Here is a 21,968-nt window from a genome sequence, read left to right as displayed (position 1 = left end):
GTACATGGATGTTGATGATGATGATGATGATGATGATGGTGGTGGTGGTGGTGATGATAATGATGGTTGCCTTGAAGCACACATTTCCTACACTTAGGCTCAGGGAAATGTTAAAAATGTCTGAAAGGACAGATGAATAATTGTAAATATTAAACCAGTCATATTATGCCAGTATGTCTGAAATGGTACCTTGTTGAAGTACAACAGAAGGTCACACCATCTCCTAATATTGTGATACAAGATTTCAGGTGATCCTGGTACTCCATGGGGCTAAATGTTAGGAGAGTCTGACAATCTGTTAGGCCAATCTGCTAAAACTGCGGGATGAAGTTGTTACACAGACTAGCACTTTTATTCCTGACAGTCTGGCAATCCTGGTATATAATTTGTCTTCATGCAGCATGCCACAGCCTTCTTTTTTAATTCTACCATTTGAAATGTTAAGGAATACACAGGAAACGGAGAGTGGCTTATTTGCAGTGACATCAGCATTGAACGATGGTGAACTAATTAGGCTTTGTGACGTGGACCTGACCGTACTGTTATGCCAGTCATAGGCCTTAATACAAATTGACAGCTTTCTAGCTCCAGAAAGTGTTCTTTTAACATTGGTATACGATTACAGACAGGATTTAAATTATAAGCAAAAAGTTCACCTTTTCTAAGCATGTACAGTATAAGCAAATACATTGCTGAATAAACAGTGGGAAATATTACAGTTTTCTCTTGGCTTTGGTTGTGTTTGTAAAACAAGATTCCTGGTGGTTTAACAGGTAACAAATGACAAATCCTTTATATTTGTGATTTTGCAGTCCAAATGTCTGGTGAGCTCTGTAATATTCTATAGGATAGGATGTATAAAATTGTAATATTCACATTGAAAATATGGAAGATTTCTGTTAGGAAACAGGAGAGTATTTTTAAAACATCCATGGTTATCCAGATGAGGATTTATTCAATTTATTACTTCCATATTTTTCAAGCCACCTTTGTACAAATCTATGGTGTATGTGATAAGCACAAACATAGATTTCTCTGTATTTAATTACACAATTGAAATATCAGTTTAATTACACAGTTGAAGTGAAGTGACAATCACAAAATTAATTCCATAATTTGAAGAATTAACTGCACCATGTGCACGCTATGATAAATGAATTTCTATACATTCTGCATTGTCGGACATTTATAAATAATCACACTCGAATGAGTAAAATTCTGAAAATGCTGCTTATTTAGTTTACACCAGTCTACATCTGAGCTGAACTTAAGAAAGTAATAATAAAAACTATGTGAACTATATAAAATATGTATAGTAATGTATTTCTTTTTGTGAGAAATCCTTAAAAGCAATAGCTGTTCAGACCGATTATACAATTCCTAAGATCAAATTTATTTTAATTTGTTCAGTTTTTTTTTAATTCACTGATGTTTAAATTGAAAATTTACCAAAATAAATTGAATTCATTCATTTATCTGTATTATCTGCTTTGTCCTAATTAGGCCTGTTTCACATGCACACACTTTAATCAAAGCATATTAAAATGAAACAGTTCATAAAATTATGAAACAGTTAGCAACATAACACACAAATCGACCAATCCAACAGATATTAGGCAAAAATCATGATCAAGAAAGGCCCAGGTCAATCAGGGAACTAACTGGTACCAAACAGGCAAAACAGGGTGAAGTAAAAACACACTTAGTCCAAAACTAGGAAACAAGAGCAGAAAGGAAGGTGAACGCCAAGGACACAAGAAGACTGAACATATAATAAACTGAAACAAAAGTGCCTTTAGACACTGATAACAAAACATACTAATTAAACACAGGTGAATACAATCAGAAGGATGGTGATTGGGAACAAGGGAGTGCAGGTGGTTGCTGTTCCTGTAAGTACAAAGCGGCCATGTTTGTTGGTGAAATAGGAGATGATCAAGTGTGTGACACTCACTCACTCACTCACTCACTCATTTTCTACCGCTTATCTGAAGAGTGTGACACATTGCAGTAAATTTATTTAAAAATCTACATTTAAAAAAAATGAGCACGAATTACTAAGAGCATATGTTAACTGCTAATGTATAAAATTGGCTTGGAGGAATGTGTATACAAATTAGCTATGTTTTTAAAAAAATCTTACGATACTAAATGTTGCTTTTGCTTTGAGATTTAAAATGTTCAAATCATTTAAATTCCAATCAAAATCCAGATCAAAACAGTTCTAATCCAAAACAAATGTCACATTACCTGAACTAAAATTGGTACTGTTTCATGAGTATTTATGAGTGTTTCAGAAACTGATGATCTCCTCTGGATTTTCATACTTAACAGTCTCATATATAATAGTTTACTCAGACTGGTTCAAAAACAAAACACCTCCAGTGAACATCATTCCAATAACAGAAATGCCTTGATGAGCAAGTTTAGACTAGTTCACGTTCACAGGAAGTGCATGGCAACTGAAATAATCCATATTTACAACGCTGATGAGCAGAAAAATGCATCTCGGCTTGTACAACAATCACATCCTCAGACAGATCAGCTACAAAAGAAGCTCTAGATGGTATGCTGTCAACTACATATTACAGGGTAGCTCTACAGATTCACTAGGTAGTAGCCTACAACACAAGTCACATGTGCTAGCCTTTCTACTTACTTTAGTTTAAGGCTATTTAGTTATTAATATCATCCTACTTCACCGAAATCTGTGGTCATTAGTTGCTGCTACTGCTTCAAAGCAGCTATGAATCTAACATTTGCCTACTGTATCAGTTATCCAGGCTCTCACATTAGCACTTAGCTAGATTATTAGTCAACTACTGTATCACTACTGGCAACACTAAAACTGCAGTATTTCAAGAAAGTATTCTTTTGTGGTTCAGTAAAAAGGCTTTTTATTGCTGTTTAAATTAGGTTGTATATCTGAATGTAATGGTTTATTCAGCATATTGAACATAGGTGATTCCTCAACTGTGTCTGATTCAGCAATCAGCTTTGGCAATGAAATATTAGTTGCATATTTTGTCTGCTTTAATAATCAAGTATTCTACAGTTCACACTTAAAGTTGGAAGGAGAAAAGAATTGTAAATGGAGGATCAGTACAGGCCTTGCCAGCTTGTGTTACAGCCTAAGAGAGCTTTGGTCCCAGAAGCAGAACAAACAGGACACAAAGGCTGAAGATAACATGGGTTTATTTGAAGCATAAGTGAATGTAGAGATATGTGAGGAGGAAGCATGGCTTGGAGCATCTGTCAAGGTGAGAATTCCCCCTCGAGTGTGGGTCAGGTGCTCTGTCTGTGCTGGAGAAGTGTATAGAGGTGTAGAAGAGTACAGGCAGACAGACAGACAGGTGAGATAAGAACCTGTGGCATAGGAGAAACAGGATTATACTGAGAACAAGACACAAGAGAGCAAAGGCAGAGCATTAAACTCAAAGATGGCATTAGCGTCGTTACTGCACTGACATATGGAAAGATCTGGCATTGAGTGACTGAGTAACCAGGGTAGAGGTATGTGGAGCACCACACCCAGGAACACACATTAACACATAAACACACAAGCAGGAAGTGAAAAGACAAACACAGAAGGAGGAGAAAGTGGGTAAATTGCAAAACACCAGGGAACAGGAAACCCACTGGAGCCTAAGCTCAGACCATGACAGTTTGTGTATTCCTGCGACTGGACAGCCAATGTTATAGCATTTGATATAGCATGCAAACATCAGTGGTGGTGTACATTTGCTCTTTTTTGAAGTAAGGGGAGTTGGACTGGTATGTTAATGAGGCAACAATCAATCTAGGAGCCATTTAGCGCTCTGACTCTCCATAAGAGATGAATCAATGCGCTTGCTTCATTAAAACTAGAGGTGACTAAAAGCAAACAAAGACATTTAGTCATGTCCTTGGCCATCAGCCTGTCTACAAATCTGTTGTGTTACAGCCAATTTTGTCAAGATGTACTTTATGAGGTGTTAAAGGAATGGCACACCCTTATGTGGGCTTCCTAAAAAGACATGAAAAATAGCTAAATCTGACACGTAGATAAAGAAATTTGACATCCCTTTTATCAACTTATATTTGCCTATTTATTTTCACCTTTTAGTTCTCTATATTTATTTATTATCTTTTTTTATATATCTCCTTTTATTTGTGTGGGATGTGGTAGCTTAATCATTACGGTGTTGCACCACTGATTGGAAGGTCATGAGTTTAACTCTTAACCTTCAGTTGTATAAAATGTAAGTAGTTCTGGAAAAGATTATCTAAATAATTTAGATATTAAATATATTTGAAATTTATTTCCTTTTTTGTCCTTCTGATAATGATTGGGCTCTCAATCAAATATGTCATGATAATTATTAGACTTCATAGATCAACTGCCTTAACTTATTGCTTTTGGTGTTTTACAGTACTCTTAATGACACCTCCTCTATCTCAGATCTGACAGACTTTGAACCACTAAATGACTGAAATCCGCCATCATTAAAAATATATGAGTGCCTCTGAATGCCTTTTAGACTCTGTGTTTTTTTGTCTTTTTAGTACATTGAGTAATTTAAGCTTGCAATTTGTTCATCACTGGCATGTTGTTTGAAGACAAATATATGTTGGATGTTCTTAAATAGTGTGGAGATGAGTGCTCTTATCATGCGCTAATGAATCTATGGTTCTGGGTATGGTAGGTGGACATGTTTGTGTGGCAAAATCCATACATAACACTGGGTGTTTGTTTATGCAAATATAGATAAATGGTGTTAAGATAATGTGAGGAATCATATGGAATCATTTTCAATGAGCCTAGGTTACATCACTGAGATTTGTCCATTAGCACATCATGAGATTTTGTATTCTGTGTTGTTCCAAGCCTACCTCCAGCTTCGTCAATCCTTACCCATACCCAGGAAGTGTTCCAGGTACAAATAGAAACCTTTAAAAATGTTCTTGACTTTCCCTAGTGCAACTGAAAATAAAGTAAAATCTTAGAACATCAACATTAAACATCCAGTTTAGTATTACACCTTGTCATGCATTTGAGGTTTGTGATACTACTGGGTTAAAAATCGACATTGCATTTAGAAAGGACATCAAATTTAGGAATGTACCGATCCGATATTTTGGCTCGGTATCGGCGCCGATCCATGCATTTTGAGTGGATCGGGTATCGGTGGTGCGTGACCGATCCAAATCCTATAGCCGTGTGGTCATGGGTGTCGGAACCATTATATGTGGGTGGGACAGAACCCGCCCACTTTTTAAGACCAATAATATTGGACCCACCCACTTTTACCGTCTCTATTCAGCGCATGTCTTTTTTTTATTACTTTACAGAACGCCTCCAGTCGAATCAATTCTGCTTGAGGAATGCTTTAGTAAATTAAACTCCATTTCGCGTTTTACCTACAGCATTGACAACGCTACTGCTTCCTGAAATCCGAAATTTTATTTGCTTCCGATGCCCATGCCCGTGGTTGTTGATTAATGAACAGCAAACATCATATACTATTGCTTAAACTTATAAGCAAAATACACTTATATATTAAATTGCATTAATGAAAATAAATATAATAAATAAATAAACAAATATTAAAAAAATTTCACAGTAGGGACAGTGTTCTTTTCTTGATATGCTTCATTTTTCCATCTGTGAACATAGAGCTGATGTGCCTTGGCAAAAAGTTCATGTGTCCATAGGACATTCTCCCAGAAGCTTTGTGGCTTGTCAACATGTAGTTTGGCATATTCCAGTCTAGCTTTCTTATGATTTGTTTTCAACAATGGTGTCGTCCTTGGTCGTCATGTTGTCCACTTTGGCTCAAACAACGACGTATGGTGTGATCTGACACTGATGGTCCTTGGATCTCTTTAGAAGTCTTTCTGGGCTTTTTTGTTACCATTCGGATTATCCGTCTCTTAGATTTGTCATCAATTTTCCTCCTGCAGCCACATCCAGGGAGGTTGGCTACAGTCCCATGGATCTTAAATTTCTGAATAATACTGTATGTGCAATGTAGTCACAGGAACATCTAGCTGCTTGGAGATGGTCTTATAGCCTTTACCTTTATCATGCTTGTCTATAATTTTCTTTCTAATCCCCTAAGACAACTCGTTCCGTTGCTTCCATGTGGAGCGTGGTAAACACCATGTCACCAGACAACACAGTGACTACCTGGAGCCCTATTTATAGGCCCACTGACTGATTACAAGATTGTAGACACCTGTGATGCTAATTAGTGGACACACCTTGAATTAACATGTCCGTTTGGTCACCTTTTTTCAGTTTTTTCCAGGGGTACCATCATTTTTGTCTGGGCCTGTTCCATGAGTTTATTTTTTTTACATAATTCCGTTGAAGCATGGTTGAAAAGCAATGTCTGACTTTCATTGGTTAACATTCATAAAATTTTTATTTATTATTACTTTTGTCAGATTAAAGTTTTTTCTGTGACCATTGTGAGTTTTTCTTTCATTGACCGAAGGGTACCAACAATTTTGTCCATGTGTGTATGTGTGGCAAATAAGTAAATACTTCTCATATATAGTACTTTTAACACACATGCATACAAAGGGCTTAGTTAGGAACACTAAGTAATACTGGGTAGGGCATTCTTTGCTTTTTGTAGAAAAACTATTTGAATGCATGCAAAGAGATAAAACTAGAAATACCTTTTTTTCTAATGTGAAGTAGTGTCTGTAACAGTTTGTGGGTGATGAATGTGCTGTGTATGAGTGTGCTGTTGATGAGTCATGTTATTACATAATAAACCACTGTATTTGGACCTTGGCAGTTGAAAGGTAATGGAACCAAGAAGCTTTCTGATGGCTTTTCTGTAATTAACTGGCAGAGTATACCAAAGATGAATGAAACAGACACAACTGGAGAATAGTTCATGACCAAGGCAATTCTGCCAGACCTGTGCGCAGTTTGTAGGATGAATACTCAATACAATTAGGAAGAGCAAAGGCTGTGGGAAGTGGTAGCTCAGTGGTTAAGGTGTCGGTCTACTGATTAGAAGGTCATGAATTTGAATCCGAGGTCTACCAAGGTGCCACTGCTGGGCCCCTGAGCAAGGCCTTTAACCCTCAATGGCTCCGTTGTATAAATTGAAATAAAAATGTAAGTCACTCTGAATAAGGGTGTCTGCTAAAAGGCAGCAAAGATTATGACCGGATAAGAATGAATGCAAAGGAGTGTCTTCAAAGAGGCGTGTAGGATAAAAGGATAATTTGTCTCCAATGTCCAGCTATCATTTCACAGTAGAATTCAGCACATAAATCCTTATCCTGTTAACCTTCATGTACTCTTGACTTCATGAATCTGACAAAACTGAGTTCTTTTAATAAATCACTCAGGGGTTAATTACAAACATGAAAGGAATATTCATTATCACCTTCAGCAACTGTTATCTTGGTGAGGATCATGATGGATCCAGAGTATTTTCTAGATACACTCGGCATTAGACAGGAATGTATCCTGGGTGGGATGCCAGTTCATAACAGAGCACATTGAACGCACTTATTCTCACACTAAATCATGCCCAGCAAGAAAAATAAAAGCAAATCCGAAGGAAGCCCACGCACAGCAAAGACATGTCAACCTCCTTACAGTAATCTGAGGTCAGAATTAAACCAACGACCCTAGATATGTGAGGTAGTAGGCAACACTTCCTGCCAAGCCACTGTCCCACCATTAAAGGAATTTGACACATGGACTACTGGGTTCATATTACTTATCCCTTCTCTCTATGAGTGGTGGTATGAGTTCATTGCCTTACTCCTGCCAGACTTAATGGGAAGATTAAGGTACTCCTTCTTTAAGCCAGACTCCAAGGCCAAGGATGAGAGAATAATGAACGTACTACTGCTCACCAACACTGCCTGACCACAATGAATATGTTGTCATGCTATTTAGTTTGTTAACTGTCATAAATGTGTCAGTTTGCTCCAAACATAGTGGCAATGAATACATTTGTGCTGCTGTACCTTATTTTATTTATTTCTTGCACATTCCAGTAAAACATCAAGGTTATTGTCCAACATCTAATTCATTATTTATATGGAAAACCTTTAGTTTAAACTTTTAGTTTTTAATTAGTCAACACCACATTCTCTTCCAATGTAGAAACAGCTAAAGTCACAGATACAAAGCTATGGACTTTATAACTTGATTTCCTATAATTGGTCGTATGGACAAGTAGCTCGATTTTTTTTTTTTGCCTTCTCCGAATTAGATATTAAAAGGACTTTGTTTGACATTTCCCATCTCATCACAATGAAAGTTTTACTATTTCATTATTATTTAAATACTACTACTACTACTACTACTAATAATAATAATAATAATAATCTTTATTCTGAATTTTCCAGCATGAACCAGGACAGTAAAGAATTTGCTTGCACTGTATTTCCACAGAACACCCAAGGACACAGAAATTTGGACATCACACAATCAGCTATGACCAGTACTGTATGTCCCACTTTGAATATTAGTTAAGGTTCCTGCACTGTTTCTTTCTTTGTATTATTTGTAACCTCAGGTCCCTCAGTGGAGACCAGTCTCAGTTTAAATCATTTTTTAATGATGGATTGAGAATTCTATTTATTTTGAGTATTTTGCATTGCAATACATAAATGATAAATAGTAAACAGTAATACTGTATCTGTGAAAGATACTGACATGACAACTCACAGAAGCAGATGCAAATGGAGGTGAGTGATCTTTAACAAAAAAAAAAGGAAAAACATCCAATATATTACACAGAATTAAGGTAAAAAGCAAAAACAAACAGGCAATAATCAGGGGATCAATAAACAGCACAACACAGGTAAAATTGGACAGAACCTGTGGTCAAAACTGAGAGATTAGAACCATAAAAACAGGCTCTGTAAATTCAACAATGGAGCATAAACTGGGTAAATACTTGACCAGGTGTGTTTGGGGAAGTACAGTATGTGTGTGTTGTGGGAAATGTAGTCAATGGCAGACATTTTAAAATGCCACACTGTTTGCTAGGATTTGGATTCGTGGATGGTGGTGACATGACACACTGTATATCAACCACATCTCTGTCACTGGCCATGTAGTTACTGAGAATTTGTCATGACTTCAGGTGTTTTAAATTTTAAAATCTGAGAGCCTTTATATACAAGTATTATTACATTTATATACAATATAAGGACAAATTTTTTAGTGAAGGAAAGATTAAGTTTTCACCAAATTCAGAAATAGTGCAGGCAACATAACACAAATTAAGTAGAATCTCACTGCCATAAGGAGGATCTGCTGTTCTCCAACTAATTAGTGTATTTATGTGAATAAATTATTTGTGTTCATTTTCTCCAGCATTGACAGCAGGTTGTAAATCCATGTGCAGATGATTTAATAAAAAGAAAATATAGCAAACATTATTAAAAAAAAACAACAGTCTTACATCAGAACACGAGGGCTAAATCCAGAAAATATAATGATTTGACTTGGATGTACAGAGATATGCCTGAGAGTCCTTAAATAGAGCTGATATGATGAGGATAAGGAACGGTGTACACACTCCAGAAAGGTTTCCTCCAAATCCATCTTGGAAGAGAGAAAAAGGTGTGGAACATCACCAGTTATCTACCTACAATGTCTAAAATTTTTAAAAGGATTATTCTTTAATTTTCTAATTCAAATGAAACAATTCTATATATTTAGATACTGTATGGGTTATAATCATAAATAGGCAGAACAACACAGAAATAGAGGTAGAAATGACCTTTGTTTGGATCATATTGAACCAATTTGGGGTAGTTAAAGAATTCAGCACATTGGGTTCTACACATTACAGCATGTGTTTAAATTATCCCAGTGTGATTTCTTTTATAGCAATCGCTTGGAGAAGTAACTTAAATTGGGTGGCATTTAGCCCAGCATTTTTACACTGATGTATTGACCACTAATCAGTCAATAATTTCTTTTTTGGTATGTCTTTTCCACATTACTTAAGGATTTAAGCATTTAAACGGATAGATTTGCTTGGACGAACACTTTGTGAGATATGTGTGATGGAGAAAAGGGTGAGACAGGCTGTTAGAGCTCCCACTGGTTTCCTTTCTCCCATGCAAACTGCCACTAGGTGAAAAACAGCAGACATAGTGTTTGATGAGTTAAGGTTTTTGGCTGATTTGACACATTAAATGCTTTAAGGGTTGATGAGAATTTGTAGTAATTGTTTTTCTCCCTCAAGCCAGTGTCTGTATTTCTCCAGTGCTGCTTTAATAGCTTCTAAGAATGATTGGTTTCTCAGTGTAATGGTAAAAGTTCAGCTTTTTCAAATGGAACACACAAGGTAAAAGTTTGTCTAAGCTACATGATATTGAGACAGGATTGCTCCAGTCCTGTATCAAAAGCATCCGCCAATGCTACAAATGATGAGTTTTTGTTTATCATGGAGCACTGATGAACTTCTCATTGAGTGCTAGAAATCAATTTTCCACTCCCTCTGTTCCACTTCTGGCAAGAAAGGTTGGGCATTTTGTCATGGTTTTGACCTTTTCCTGCATGTAAGCAAGGAGAATCTGCTCTGAGGTAACCACTCAATGCACACTACAAGCAATGACCTTTATTTTGTCCTCTTTGTCACCACTGAAGGTTTAATGCACCCGACCTCCATGATTATCTCCTCTTCTTTTTGGGTGACTGTCTATTATGTCTTATATTGGGAAGGTTTAGTTTTTTGGGGAATTTTTGCTTAAAGGAGATCATCATTGTTAGTCTTAGTGACCAGTTGAATATATTGGGAAAGGGTGAGTTGGTTATACTTCCATAGGAATTTTGCTTGAATAAAGAAATAACACTATTTTGAGCTTCAAATCACTGTTTTCTGTGGATTTGTGGACCTTGGCGTAGTGGAAGTTTTTACACATGTCTTTACCTGATGTGGAATGGCTTTAACATTACTTTGTGATTTTAAATGCAATCTGGAGGATTGCCTGAGAAATGCCTAATGCATTTCATGAATCTGTGAAACCTGGAGAGCCATTAAACTTTTCTGGTAGGGCGACTCAAGTGCAGAGTAGAGAAAGCTCCTCCTGGCGCATAAAAAGAGCAAGCCAGTATTCACTCATCAGTCAGCTACAGTACACAGTAGACCAGCAAAGCACAGTGTACAGCAACATCCAGCTATATGTACACCTCTGTACATTTCAAACCAAAACAGGGTGCATATTCATCTCAGAGAAGGGTACAGTATAGCTTTATAGGCTGTTTATACAATATTATTTATCTCCAAATCTTATTTTGACAGTGTGCTTTTCACCAGGAACAGGTACTAATGTTAGTTTTATATGTACTGTGTGTTTAAGGGATTCTGGCTCCATTAAACATATACACTAACAGTGAGTAATTACACTGTTAGTGCATTAACAGTGAGAAATATTTACAGAATCGTGGGTTTTATGGCAGGAAGAAGATATGACAAGATGACACAAACATGTGTCTAAGAGTAATTTTGTATTTCTAAAAATATCATATCATGATCTGTTTTTACGAATGGACATGAACACCATTCTTTTTCTCTCTTTTTCTGTGAGGAAACTCGTAAATGTCACAGCCAATCACTCCTGTTGTGTATCACCTTGTTAGGCAGACTGATTAAATAGCTGTAACCTAGGAACATATATCATCAGCACTTACGTTTTCTTTCACCGGTGCAATAACTGCAAGGCCCTGTGAAATAGTCAACAGCACAAAGCCTATGTTATGGTCTCATTTGTTCTGACTTAATTTTGAAGTGAGGGTCTATTCGTTTACCTGACAGAAGACCACTGAGTGTAAGGATTATGGGGACAATTCACTGCCAGTTCACCAGAGGGGGTGCAGGCAGGGGATTGTTAGTCCTTGTTTAATGTCATGTGATTGTGTTCACCTGTTTGTAATTATCCTTTAATGTGTCCTTGTATTTATACCTGCCCTTTTTTGTGTCTGTCTTTGTCTGTCATTGTCATGGCCTGCCAGGTTATGCTTTGGATTTGATTATGTGTTTATTTCTGTTATTAAACAAGGACCTGGTTTTATTCCTACGCATGGGTCTATGTCAGCGGTGTCCAGTCTTATCCGGAAAGGGACGGTGTGGGTGCAGGTTTTCATTCCAACCAAGCAGAAGCCACACCAGAGTCTACTAAAATCCAAAAACAACTGATTAAACAGGTGGAATCAGGTGTGGCTTCTGCTTTGTTAAAACTACCAAATGTGACACTGAAGTTCTGCTGTCTGATTAAAGTCTGGTCTGTGATGCATAGCCAGAGGTTCGATCAGCCAGTATCAAAAGAATATTAATGTACATATTTAAATAATTGAGCCTAATATTGAAATAGATGGGTTATGCTTTCAAAAAAGTGTAGCTGGCTCTGAGCGATTTATTTCAGCATCAAAGGGTGACCTTGTTGGTAATAGTTAGAGAACCCCTGTCTTTAGAAAGTAAAACATAGTTTTAATACGACTCAGGCTGCTTTATTTCATACTTTCACAAACAAAGCATTCCCTCACAGGTATTCACAGTTATAAAACACACAATAAAATAGTCAGGATAGAAACAAGATTTACATTTTTTTCATTAACTTACCAGATTTTACAATGCCTCTTACAGCTAAAGGCATCCAGTATGACTCTCTATTGATAACTTATTGTGTGATAAAATATGTTGTAATAAAGAGACAGTCACCACAGTATAATGTTCACACTGTGCATCTGCAGACTTCCTTGCCACATTTCTGTTCAAATCAATGCCACACAGCTCCTTCTCAGCTACATCAGCCAACATCTCTGAGCACACATGAACTGTCACCTAACCTAGAAAAAAAAAAAACTGAGATAAAACGCCACACAATAAAACTGTCACGTCCGAGAGATGAAGCCTGGAGATAGCAAAACTGATTGATTGTATAACTCTGTGTGTGTGTGTGTGTGTGTGTGTGTGTGTGTGTGTGTGTGTGTGTGTGTGTGTGTGTGTGTGTGTGTGTGTGTGTGTGTGGTGTGTGTGTGTGTGTGTGTGTGTGTGTGTGTGTGTGTGTGTGTGTGTGTGTGTGTGTGTGTGTGTGAGATCACATGTACTGTATTTATGTGACAAAAATACTTAATATTTCACATTGACCTTTTCTGTTGACTTTCCTTTCATAGTATGTTTTTGGTGCATAATAATAATAATAATAATAATAATAATAATAATAATAATAATAATAATAATAATAAATACATTGTGTGACATATAACAAGGAGACTTTTTTATTTGCTTAATGTTTCTCAGTTCAGATAATTGTCTATGGTTTGCAAAATATCTTAATTAATTGTTATCTGTAGTGTTAATGTACATTATAACCTTGTTCTTTTTACAGAGCCTCACTGACCAGCATCCCCACTTTACACACACACACACACACACACACACACACACACACACACACACACACACACACACACACACACACACACACACACACACACACACACACACACACAGAGAGATAGATAGATGGATTGACCCACTGTTCAAAAGGTCATGAGTTTGAATCCCGAGCCCAAGTGTGCACTGCTGGGCCCTTGAGCAAGGCTCTTAACCTTCAATTGTTCAGTTGTATAAAAATAAGATAAAATGTAAGTTGCTCTGGTTAAAATGCTGTAAATGAGTGTTGAATAGTCAAGATGTTTCAAATTTCCTTTTTTTTTTTTTTTTTGCTGTAGAATGTTAAAAATGTAAAAGTTTCTCTTTGTTTTCAGTTTTAAATCAAATGTATAAAAACTCCCAGATTGTGAGGGTGGTCTCAGACTTTTGGATCCCACTGTATATAAACAACACACAGAGGCCCTCACACTCCTGATTGTTCGTATTAGCAGACTTTATATGCAAAAGCCGCCATGCTGAATATATTTTTGTCAGTGCATTCAAGTTTCCCCCCTAACTTTCCATTAATTCACTGCAAAGCTGATACTGATATTTTCTACCCTTTTCTCATTTACTTAATAAAAGAATCATTCATTAAGTTGTGATGAACAGAGTCATTATTTAAATGGGATAATAAATGCTTTCACTGCATTTGTAACTAACTTTGATGAATGCTATCACTCAGTTTATTATCCTTTTTGGTCTAACAGGACCAGCTGCCTTGTAATGTCCTCTTCAGTAATACATGGACTTCTGTCTAAACGCAATGCTAAACTCAGCAGGTAGCAGAACTTTTTAAGAGCAGGTAAAACCAGCAAAGGCAATCCGGAACAAAGGAAGCATGGGAAGGAGTTTTCTGTATAGCTTTCAAAGGCTCTGTTATGAGACTAAGTACACAAGACTAAGTGTGCTTGTAATTCTAAATTCATGTAGATTACATTCTTGGAGAAATGATTTACTTACATTACAGGTTTATTACATCATACAGGTCTGAGCCTGAAATAAGTGCATAGAGAAGTATTTCTATGCATGAAAGATTGTGTGAACAGTTTTTAGTGCCCTAAATATGTCATAGAGAAAGGAAAAACTTAACAGCCCTGTGGTATTCAAGCCACAGTGGAAGTTCTTCTAAATTTTGCTTTACATGTGTCAAATCTAAAAGTGATTAGCAGTGCTGTGATGAAAGCTAGCGCTCCCCGTCACCTAGTGTGCATGCATGAGACACCACGAAAGGATGAGTGACACCTCCTGACTGTTTGTAGAATTAAATAGATGACCTTTGTGAGTCATCCAATTATCTGCTACTTTGAATACTAACTGGGTGCAACTGTCTTAACCAGCTATTTATTTAAATTGTTTGCCCATAATCCCTTATGATGCCTTTCATTTAAACTGAATAAGCTCTGGGCATATGGTCAAACTACTGATGCTGATAGTGTCCTCATGGCCAAGAGGATGTCATTGAAATGAGTCACCATGCAATCCTGTGAATGACTTGTGCATCTCAAGTCAGGAGTGTTTACTCTCTGTGTTCTAACACTGTGTGGAAGTAAGTTATGTTCACATCTGTAGACACTGCTTTGGCCAACAACTGGCCCAGCATTGCCACAGACTCACAAGAGAGGACAGATGGTCTAGTGTTTACCTCCCCATGTGATCTGCTAATTGCCAGACTGCAATCACCTTTCTGAAGCTAACAAATCATAAAACTTCTGATACTTCAACCTTTATAATTCAATATCAAATTACATTCTAATATGAATATCTGTCATTTCTTGTTCCTTAACTTATTTTATCAGCCATCTTTGCTGTCTGCTATACCCCAAAAAACTGCTAGACATTACCTTTTCTGTTTTTTTTTTTACTTTCTTGAGCCTGTTGTTTACTGCTGTGTGTGGTCTTGGAGCACGTCCCATTCCCTGATGCCTTCCGTGATGTCAGAGATAGCCACCGTGCTGCCTTTTGAGCCACAGAGTTGCATGCAATCACCTGGCCCTCCTTCCAAGAGCGAATTTACAGACAAAAACACGTTCCTCATGTTCAAACCTCACTTATAACCACAGACCATGTTCCTTTCACAAGTAAACAAGCTCAACCACTATTCTATGCTGTGTGATTTCCAAGAGCAATTTATACAGAGCCAAAACGCTTGGATTGATTTATTATCAAGGCCATAAGGATTATGTCTGTATAAACTAATTGGATGAGGTATTTAAATAATACATTGTGCTGGTTCATCAAAAGCAGATGAAATAAGACAGCAGAGCATGGTGGAGGAAACTGGCAGATATCTATCAATTTGTACATTCCTTACACAGCGGCAAGAGTTTACGTGCTCATATTCAAAGAAAGAATAAGTATCAGTCCCCACCACTTTCCTTCCTTCTCAACACCATTATGTTCATTTCTCTGCAAACATAAATATAACTCCCCACAGTTTTGTTAATACATACACCTTTTCCTGGCGTCGCAGCATGAGTGTATTCTTCCCTTTCACTTTGTGCTATAATTAGCCACCTGTATTGATCTGTTGAATGCATCCTGAATTCGGGGCAGCAAGTCATCTGCAGAACTCCTCTAATTCAGACCAATTACAGCGGCATCAGCAACCTCAAAACATCAGCTCTGCAAGGAAAAGGTATAGTTGCCATAGCAGCATTATCACCACATCATAATCTCAAAATGAGAGCAGCATGTATCAGTTATAGCACTATGCACATTATTGTTTTGTTTTTAACTTAATTTGGATTTGTAGTATTTGACCAGACCCTGTCTCAATAGCCAGTGTCAATTCTGTAGACATACCTTAGGCTACAAGTAATCTGGGATCAGCTTTGCACATCCGGGTTCTGAATTCTTTGGCAGTTATCCTTGGCAAAATTGCTTAAGCTAAAGTTGATTGGATGATGTCTGTTGGTAAATTGAATTTTTCAAACCTTGCCACTGATTCTCCGTTGGAGTGAGGTCTGAGCTTAGACTAAGCCATTCTATTTATTCCATTCAGGTTCTGGGTTTTGAACCACTCTAGTCTAGTACTGTTGTCCTGTCTGAAGGTTAATCACTGCCTCAGTCTGAAGGCACCATCTTGCCTTTAACCTTGACCGGTTACCTATACCTGCTGATGGAAAAAAAAATACATGGCAACTTCAATCAATCATATTCAATCAAATGGCTTTATTGTCACCACACCATAACCACAAGTATACATTCTATATAAACCTTGGGTGCGTTCTCTGCAGCTGTTCATTACAAAGTTCAAGTATATAGATCACTTTAAACACAATAACATCTGTAAAGGATGGGAAGTATTCACATAATTCAGTACACACAGTATAGACTATAACCTAGAAACCTTTTTGTGAAGCTGAAACAAGGAACTTGATAAATTGAGGCTGAATTTGAAATTTATTAATTCTGCGTTGATTCTCAGTTGACCCAATGACCCAAAATATGCTGAAAACCATTTGTTCCTAAATAAAAGAAGTTTTGCAGAAATATATATCTGTTTCCTGAGTCCTCCTTTACACACACACACACACACACACACACACACACACACACACACACACACACACACACACACACACACACACACACACACACACACACACACACACACACACACACACAGCTTACTTATCACAGGAACTATTTAATTAAGCTATTTAGATGATAGTACCAGTTGTACATAATAATTTATGTAACTTAACAAACACACTCATATCGTATGTGCATCTTGGAAAGTATCTTCTGGAATGTTTAATCCATCCTGTGCAGTCTTCAGGAGAAATGTCCTGAAGACAATACACATTTATGGCATCCAGTAAAGAAATCTGTCCATGTGGATGGAGGTCAGGAGAGAGGGATAGGGATGACATCCTGGAATGTGCAGCAAACCAGTCTGTGAGAGCAAAACAAGTGGTGGAATGCCACGTATAACAATGAAGGTACGTCTCGTCGCGTCTCGTCACGTCTCATCTCATCTCCTCTCCTCTCCACTCCTCTTCTCAATGTGTCTCTCTGTATTGTAGGGGCCAGTGAATGGTTTGTGAAACATCAGACCATTACTGGACAGAGCTGCACACATTGTGATGTTCGCACAGATCACATTTCTTCACCAGTGCCATACTTTTGCCAGTTTAAAATGATGAGCATTCTCCCTGCTATATAAATGTATTAGAGACACATACATTAAGCAGTCAATACATTTCAAATGATTTCTCTGTGTTTCTCAGCAGGCAACAGAACCATGCTGTCAGCTATACGGTCTGTAAAGAAGCGTCCTCACTTTAAAACGCATCTTAATAGAATGTTCACTATCCTTTAGTCCTTTATCAGCAACACGCAGCGTAGTAAACACTTTCTCCTAACGGTTTGATTCACACGAGGATTTCACAAAAGAAATTCCCATTAACAGACTGAACAAGGCACCACAACTGAGTGTGAGTGTGTGTGTGTGTGTGTGTGTGTGTGTGTGTGTGTGTGTGTGTGTGTGTGTGGTTAGGAGGGTGTTAAAAACAGCATGATTCCCATGATTCTTCCTCCTTGAAAGATTCTTCATAGGTTCTTCATCTTTATTGAGACTTTATACTCTTTATAGATCTGCACTAGGCTATTAATGATCTCAAACATTATCTTATAGATATTCTTCCTCGGAGCTCCATTAAAAATATCATTCATTTTGAAATAGATTTCATTTAAAAGCTAGATATTTGCTCACTGCGCACTTCTCCACTGAGTCTAGTTCTTTAACCAGCGTACACAAAACCCCCTTCACCAATACAAACAAATCATATTCTAATGCAAACTGTGTGCAAATCCACTCTGCTGCTTGGCAAGGAACAAGTGTGAATATTTAAATAAAGCTGAATGTATCTAATATTCATATTTGTAATAAGATATTTCATTGTCTTATTCCATTGATATAATCGATAATAATCCCTCTTTAGACATAAACAATTGTAATTACACTGAATTAAGAAAAGTGCACATTTAACACCAATTTGTTTATTGCTGCTGAGGAACTTCTAGTGTCTAACTTTCTCCAGTACATGTTTAGTCCGTCCTCTGTTAATGCTCTCAGGATGGACGAGGTACAAATGGAACACAGAAGTGCTGATTCAGGACGGCCTGTTGCTCTTTTGCAGGGTGACCATTTGGCTCCCAAAAAATCTAATCAGTCTAATTTAATTTCTAATCCTTCTAAATGAAGGTTTACTGCAGACTCATTATGCAGCCACATGTTGGCCAATTTATATTCGATCGCCTACTTTTTCTCTCGGGATTCATCCTCTTTGACAGTCTGCATGCAAAGGGATTGAAAAAAAAAAAAAAACAGCTTGCCATCCATGTAGTCATTTCTTTCTGAAAGCTGTTAATAATTAAATATTAGTGAGATGAACAATTTATTCATAAAACCTGTTCTTGACATGGCAGTTAACATGTAATACATGAGCACTTGATAAATTCCAATCACAGTGTTACAGAACCTCTGCAAGCATCTCACACTGCCACAGGTTGGGGTAAAGACCCATACAGTATGTTATTCTTGAGTATTTCTCTTCTTCCGTCTCAAGTGCTATCCTTTTTATTTCCTTTTTAAATTCTGTGCTGTCTTTGGTCTTTGTTCTTTTTCTCCATCACTGCTGTTATATGCTACACAACACCAAGATCTGAAAAGTCATTGGCTTAAAAGAGAATCTTTTCTGTGCACTTCAGTCTAGGAGATTTTTCATTTGACCAGTTGCAATTCTAAGAAATTCAGAGAAAATCTTGGTGCACTATTTAGCCTGGGGTTTGCTTGCTTTCTCCCCTAAATGACTACAAATTGATTTGATTGATGTTTACACAAAAAGCTTCATACATATATAAGACTCTCCCACAGTAAGTAGCCCAAAATTTTAATGCCACTAACCATTAAATCATACCGTTTCTGTTTGACATAATACCATTGCTTGTAAAACAAAACTCTGACCTGCTGTCATACATCCACTTCTGATGTCGTGTCTTTAAACCTTTCAATAATTCATAGCTCAAACTCAAAAGGTCTATGACTTAGATCTGTCTAAAAGGTAGGAGTTGTGCACAGATTTTCTCTATACCATAACTACAAATAGGTAACTATGACTTTTATACAGAAACTATATTCCAAAATGTAAACACAGTCCATTATCTACCTTTCATTTCCTTTTATAAGACTTCTCGTTTCATTTGGAAGAGACTGAAGAAACAGAAGGTTAACTTTGTTCCCTTCCCACTTACAGGAAGCTGTCTAAATGTTATTAATTCATAGCTATTTCTATCTTTATATCTATTCATCTTCATTCCATATTCACCAGGATTCCAAAGCCAATTTAGACCAGCTACCACAGGTAATCCTTATGTGTTGATGGATATGTGGTATATATCTTTTTTCCTATCTCTTTTATCTTTCTACTGAGATCTTACTCATTTTCACAAGCAACAGCCTTCAGTCACAGTCCTGCAGGAGCCCTGATCGTCTCTAGACTTCAAAAGTAGATCCTGCATTTTTTGATGTTTGTCATTGGACTTGTCCTAGTGTTTAACTGGACAGCAGTCCTCATTGCATGAGCTTACCTTCCCACATCATACAGTACCAAGCCCCAGAGCTAAACAATGCAACACACAAATCACATTTATTCCTCTATATGTGCCTCAGACTTAATAATAATAATATAATGTAACGATATAACGTAATAATAGTTCATCATTAGTAAGTTAGTAGTAGTAATAATAATAATAATAATAATAATAATAATAATAATCGCATAGTTTGTAAAACTGTGGCTCTCATCAGAACGTCTATCCTACTGATAATTCACGAAGACATTGCAATGACTAGAAATTTGCGATGATCTCAGTTCACCTGTGATCTTTGAATTGGAAAATATAACCAACAAAAAGATCAATAGTAAAATAAATTGTTTTCAGCAAAAATAGGGACTCTCAGAGTGACAGAGCAATATTTTCCCCTTTAATTTTTTTTGTTATTCTTATTAAAAAGTCCCTTGTGTGTGATGAATGAGATTTTGTTTCCCTGTGCTCAGTGGACAGCTGTATCAGGATCAATCAGGACACATGAATAAAATATTAGTGTGTATCTTATCTTAGGGGTGAGAGACAGTCAAAAAGCTTTTTCTAAAGCTCCAGCCTTACAGAAAATGTAATGAAAGTAGCAAATTTATACTGAGTGCTAAAGTTCACATCAGAACAATGAATCAGAAAACCCTTGTATACTGCATTACACATCTCTACTGAATCTATCTAACACACTACTGCCACCATGTGCAGCACTTCTGCAGTATTACATTCTGATAAATAACCCCAGTGACTGGATATAAGGGTAAAAGTTTTTAATGGGGTGTTCAAAGTAAAGCCAAAATGTCCTCAAGTGACAGGCACAATTTGTAACCCTCCCCATTCCCATGTTCTCAGATCTATGCTAGGAAAGTTCATCACATACATTGACAAGCCCAATATTTATCACCATCTCTTTAAATCCATGTTAGTAAAGTCCTGAATTAAAATCATGGAAATATTTGATTTTTGCAGGAAGGGTAGCCGATTGCTGAAAGACAAACAGGAGTCTGGAGCTTGAATGACGGCAGAGAAAATCATGTTAGTACATATGAGACCAGACAATGAGTGAGTGACTGAGAGTGGCTTATACTGTATAGTGTGTGTTGATTGGAGAGTGCTGAATAGTCAGGTGAATGTGAACGCTGGTGAGTGAGGGAAGGACCTGGTGACTCTGTGACAATATTCTTGGATTATGGTGCAAATAAATGCTGATACTAAATGGTCAATTCTTAAACCCATCAATGTCCGTCAGATATTCCTGATTTATTCATGGATTCAACTCAGTCACCCTGCAGAAAGGGTGTATACACAAATCTCACCTGGAATTCCCAAACTTCAATTCATAAATTTGATGACTTAACTGGACATAATTGATGTAGCATTTATGTAGCTGGCCAAAGATGAATGAAAAACTCCCAAATCTACACTACACATTATACTCCTGCAAAAAAGATGGGAGCAATGCACTTTCGACAACAGGGAATCCTCATCCTCACCTCCGAATAAACTCCACCCACTTTTCTTGGATGTTCTCATGTTATCGGCAACACCACGAATGGAATTACTTCTGGAGACACGGCAACATCACTTTAAGGGAGCAGATCATGCATATAACAATACTGCAGTTTAGATTATCCGAAAACTTCTAAGTTGAAGCTAGACATCAGGGAAGCTAGATGTTTTTTCTCTTTGTTTTAGTTCATGATTAACTAGATTAACTGATAACACACCCACCTGTATTTCCCCTGCATCTCCCAGGAAGACCTCAGAAACTATGCTAATTCATACCTGCTTAGACGCGGGATTTTGTCAGGCCGTGACCTGGGATATAAATTGGATGATGGTTGTGTGCTAGTCTCTTTTCTCAAACTGACATGCCGCCATATTTCTGAGACAAACTAATCACTTGGGCACTTTCCTCCTCTGAAACAGGACACTGATGGATATACAACA

The 21,968-nt window shown here is 37.2% G+C and overlaps 1 long non-coding RNA gene across 1 annotated transcript; it reads right to left on the bottom strand.

The window, feature by feature from the left end:
* Nucleotides 1-8,719: 8,719 nt before the first annotated feature.
* On the bottom strand, nt 8,720-11,868 carry LOC125141295. Its single transcript, XR_007140682.1, has 3 exons — nt 11,789-11,868; nt 11,672-11,704; nt 8,720-9,574 (listed from the first exon to the last, which is right to left on the bottom strand). It is a non-coding gene; the product is annotated as an uncharacterized LOC125141295 (long non-coding RNA).
* Between the last annotated feature and the right edge of the window lie 10,100 nt (nt 11,869-21,968).

Source organism: Tachysurus fulvidraco, chromosome 5 (genome assembly GCF_022655615.1).
Source record: "Tachysurus fulvidraco isolate hzauxx_2018 chromosome 5, HZAU_PFXX_2.0, whole genome shotgun sequence".
Taxonomy (NCBI): Eukaryota; Metazoa; Chordata; class Actinopteri; order Siluriformes; family Bagridae; genus Tachysurus; species Tachysurus fulvidraco.
This window is presented reverse-complemented; position numbering and strand designations above follow the sequence as displayed.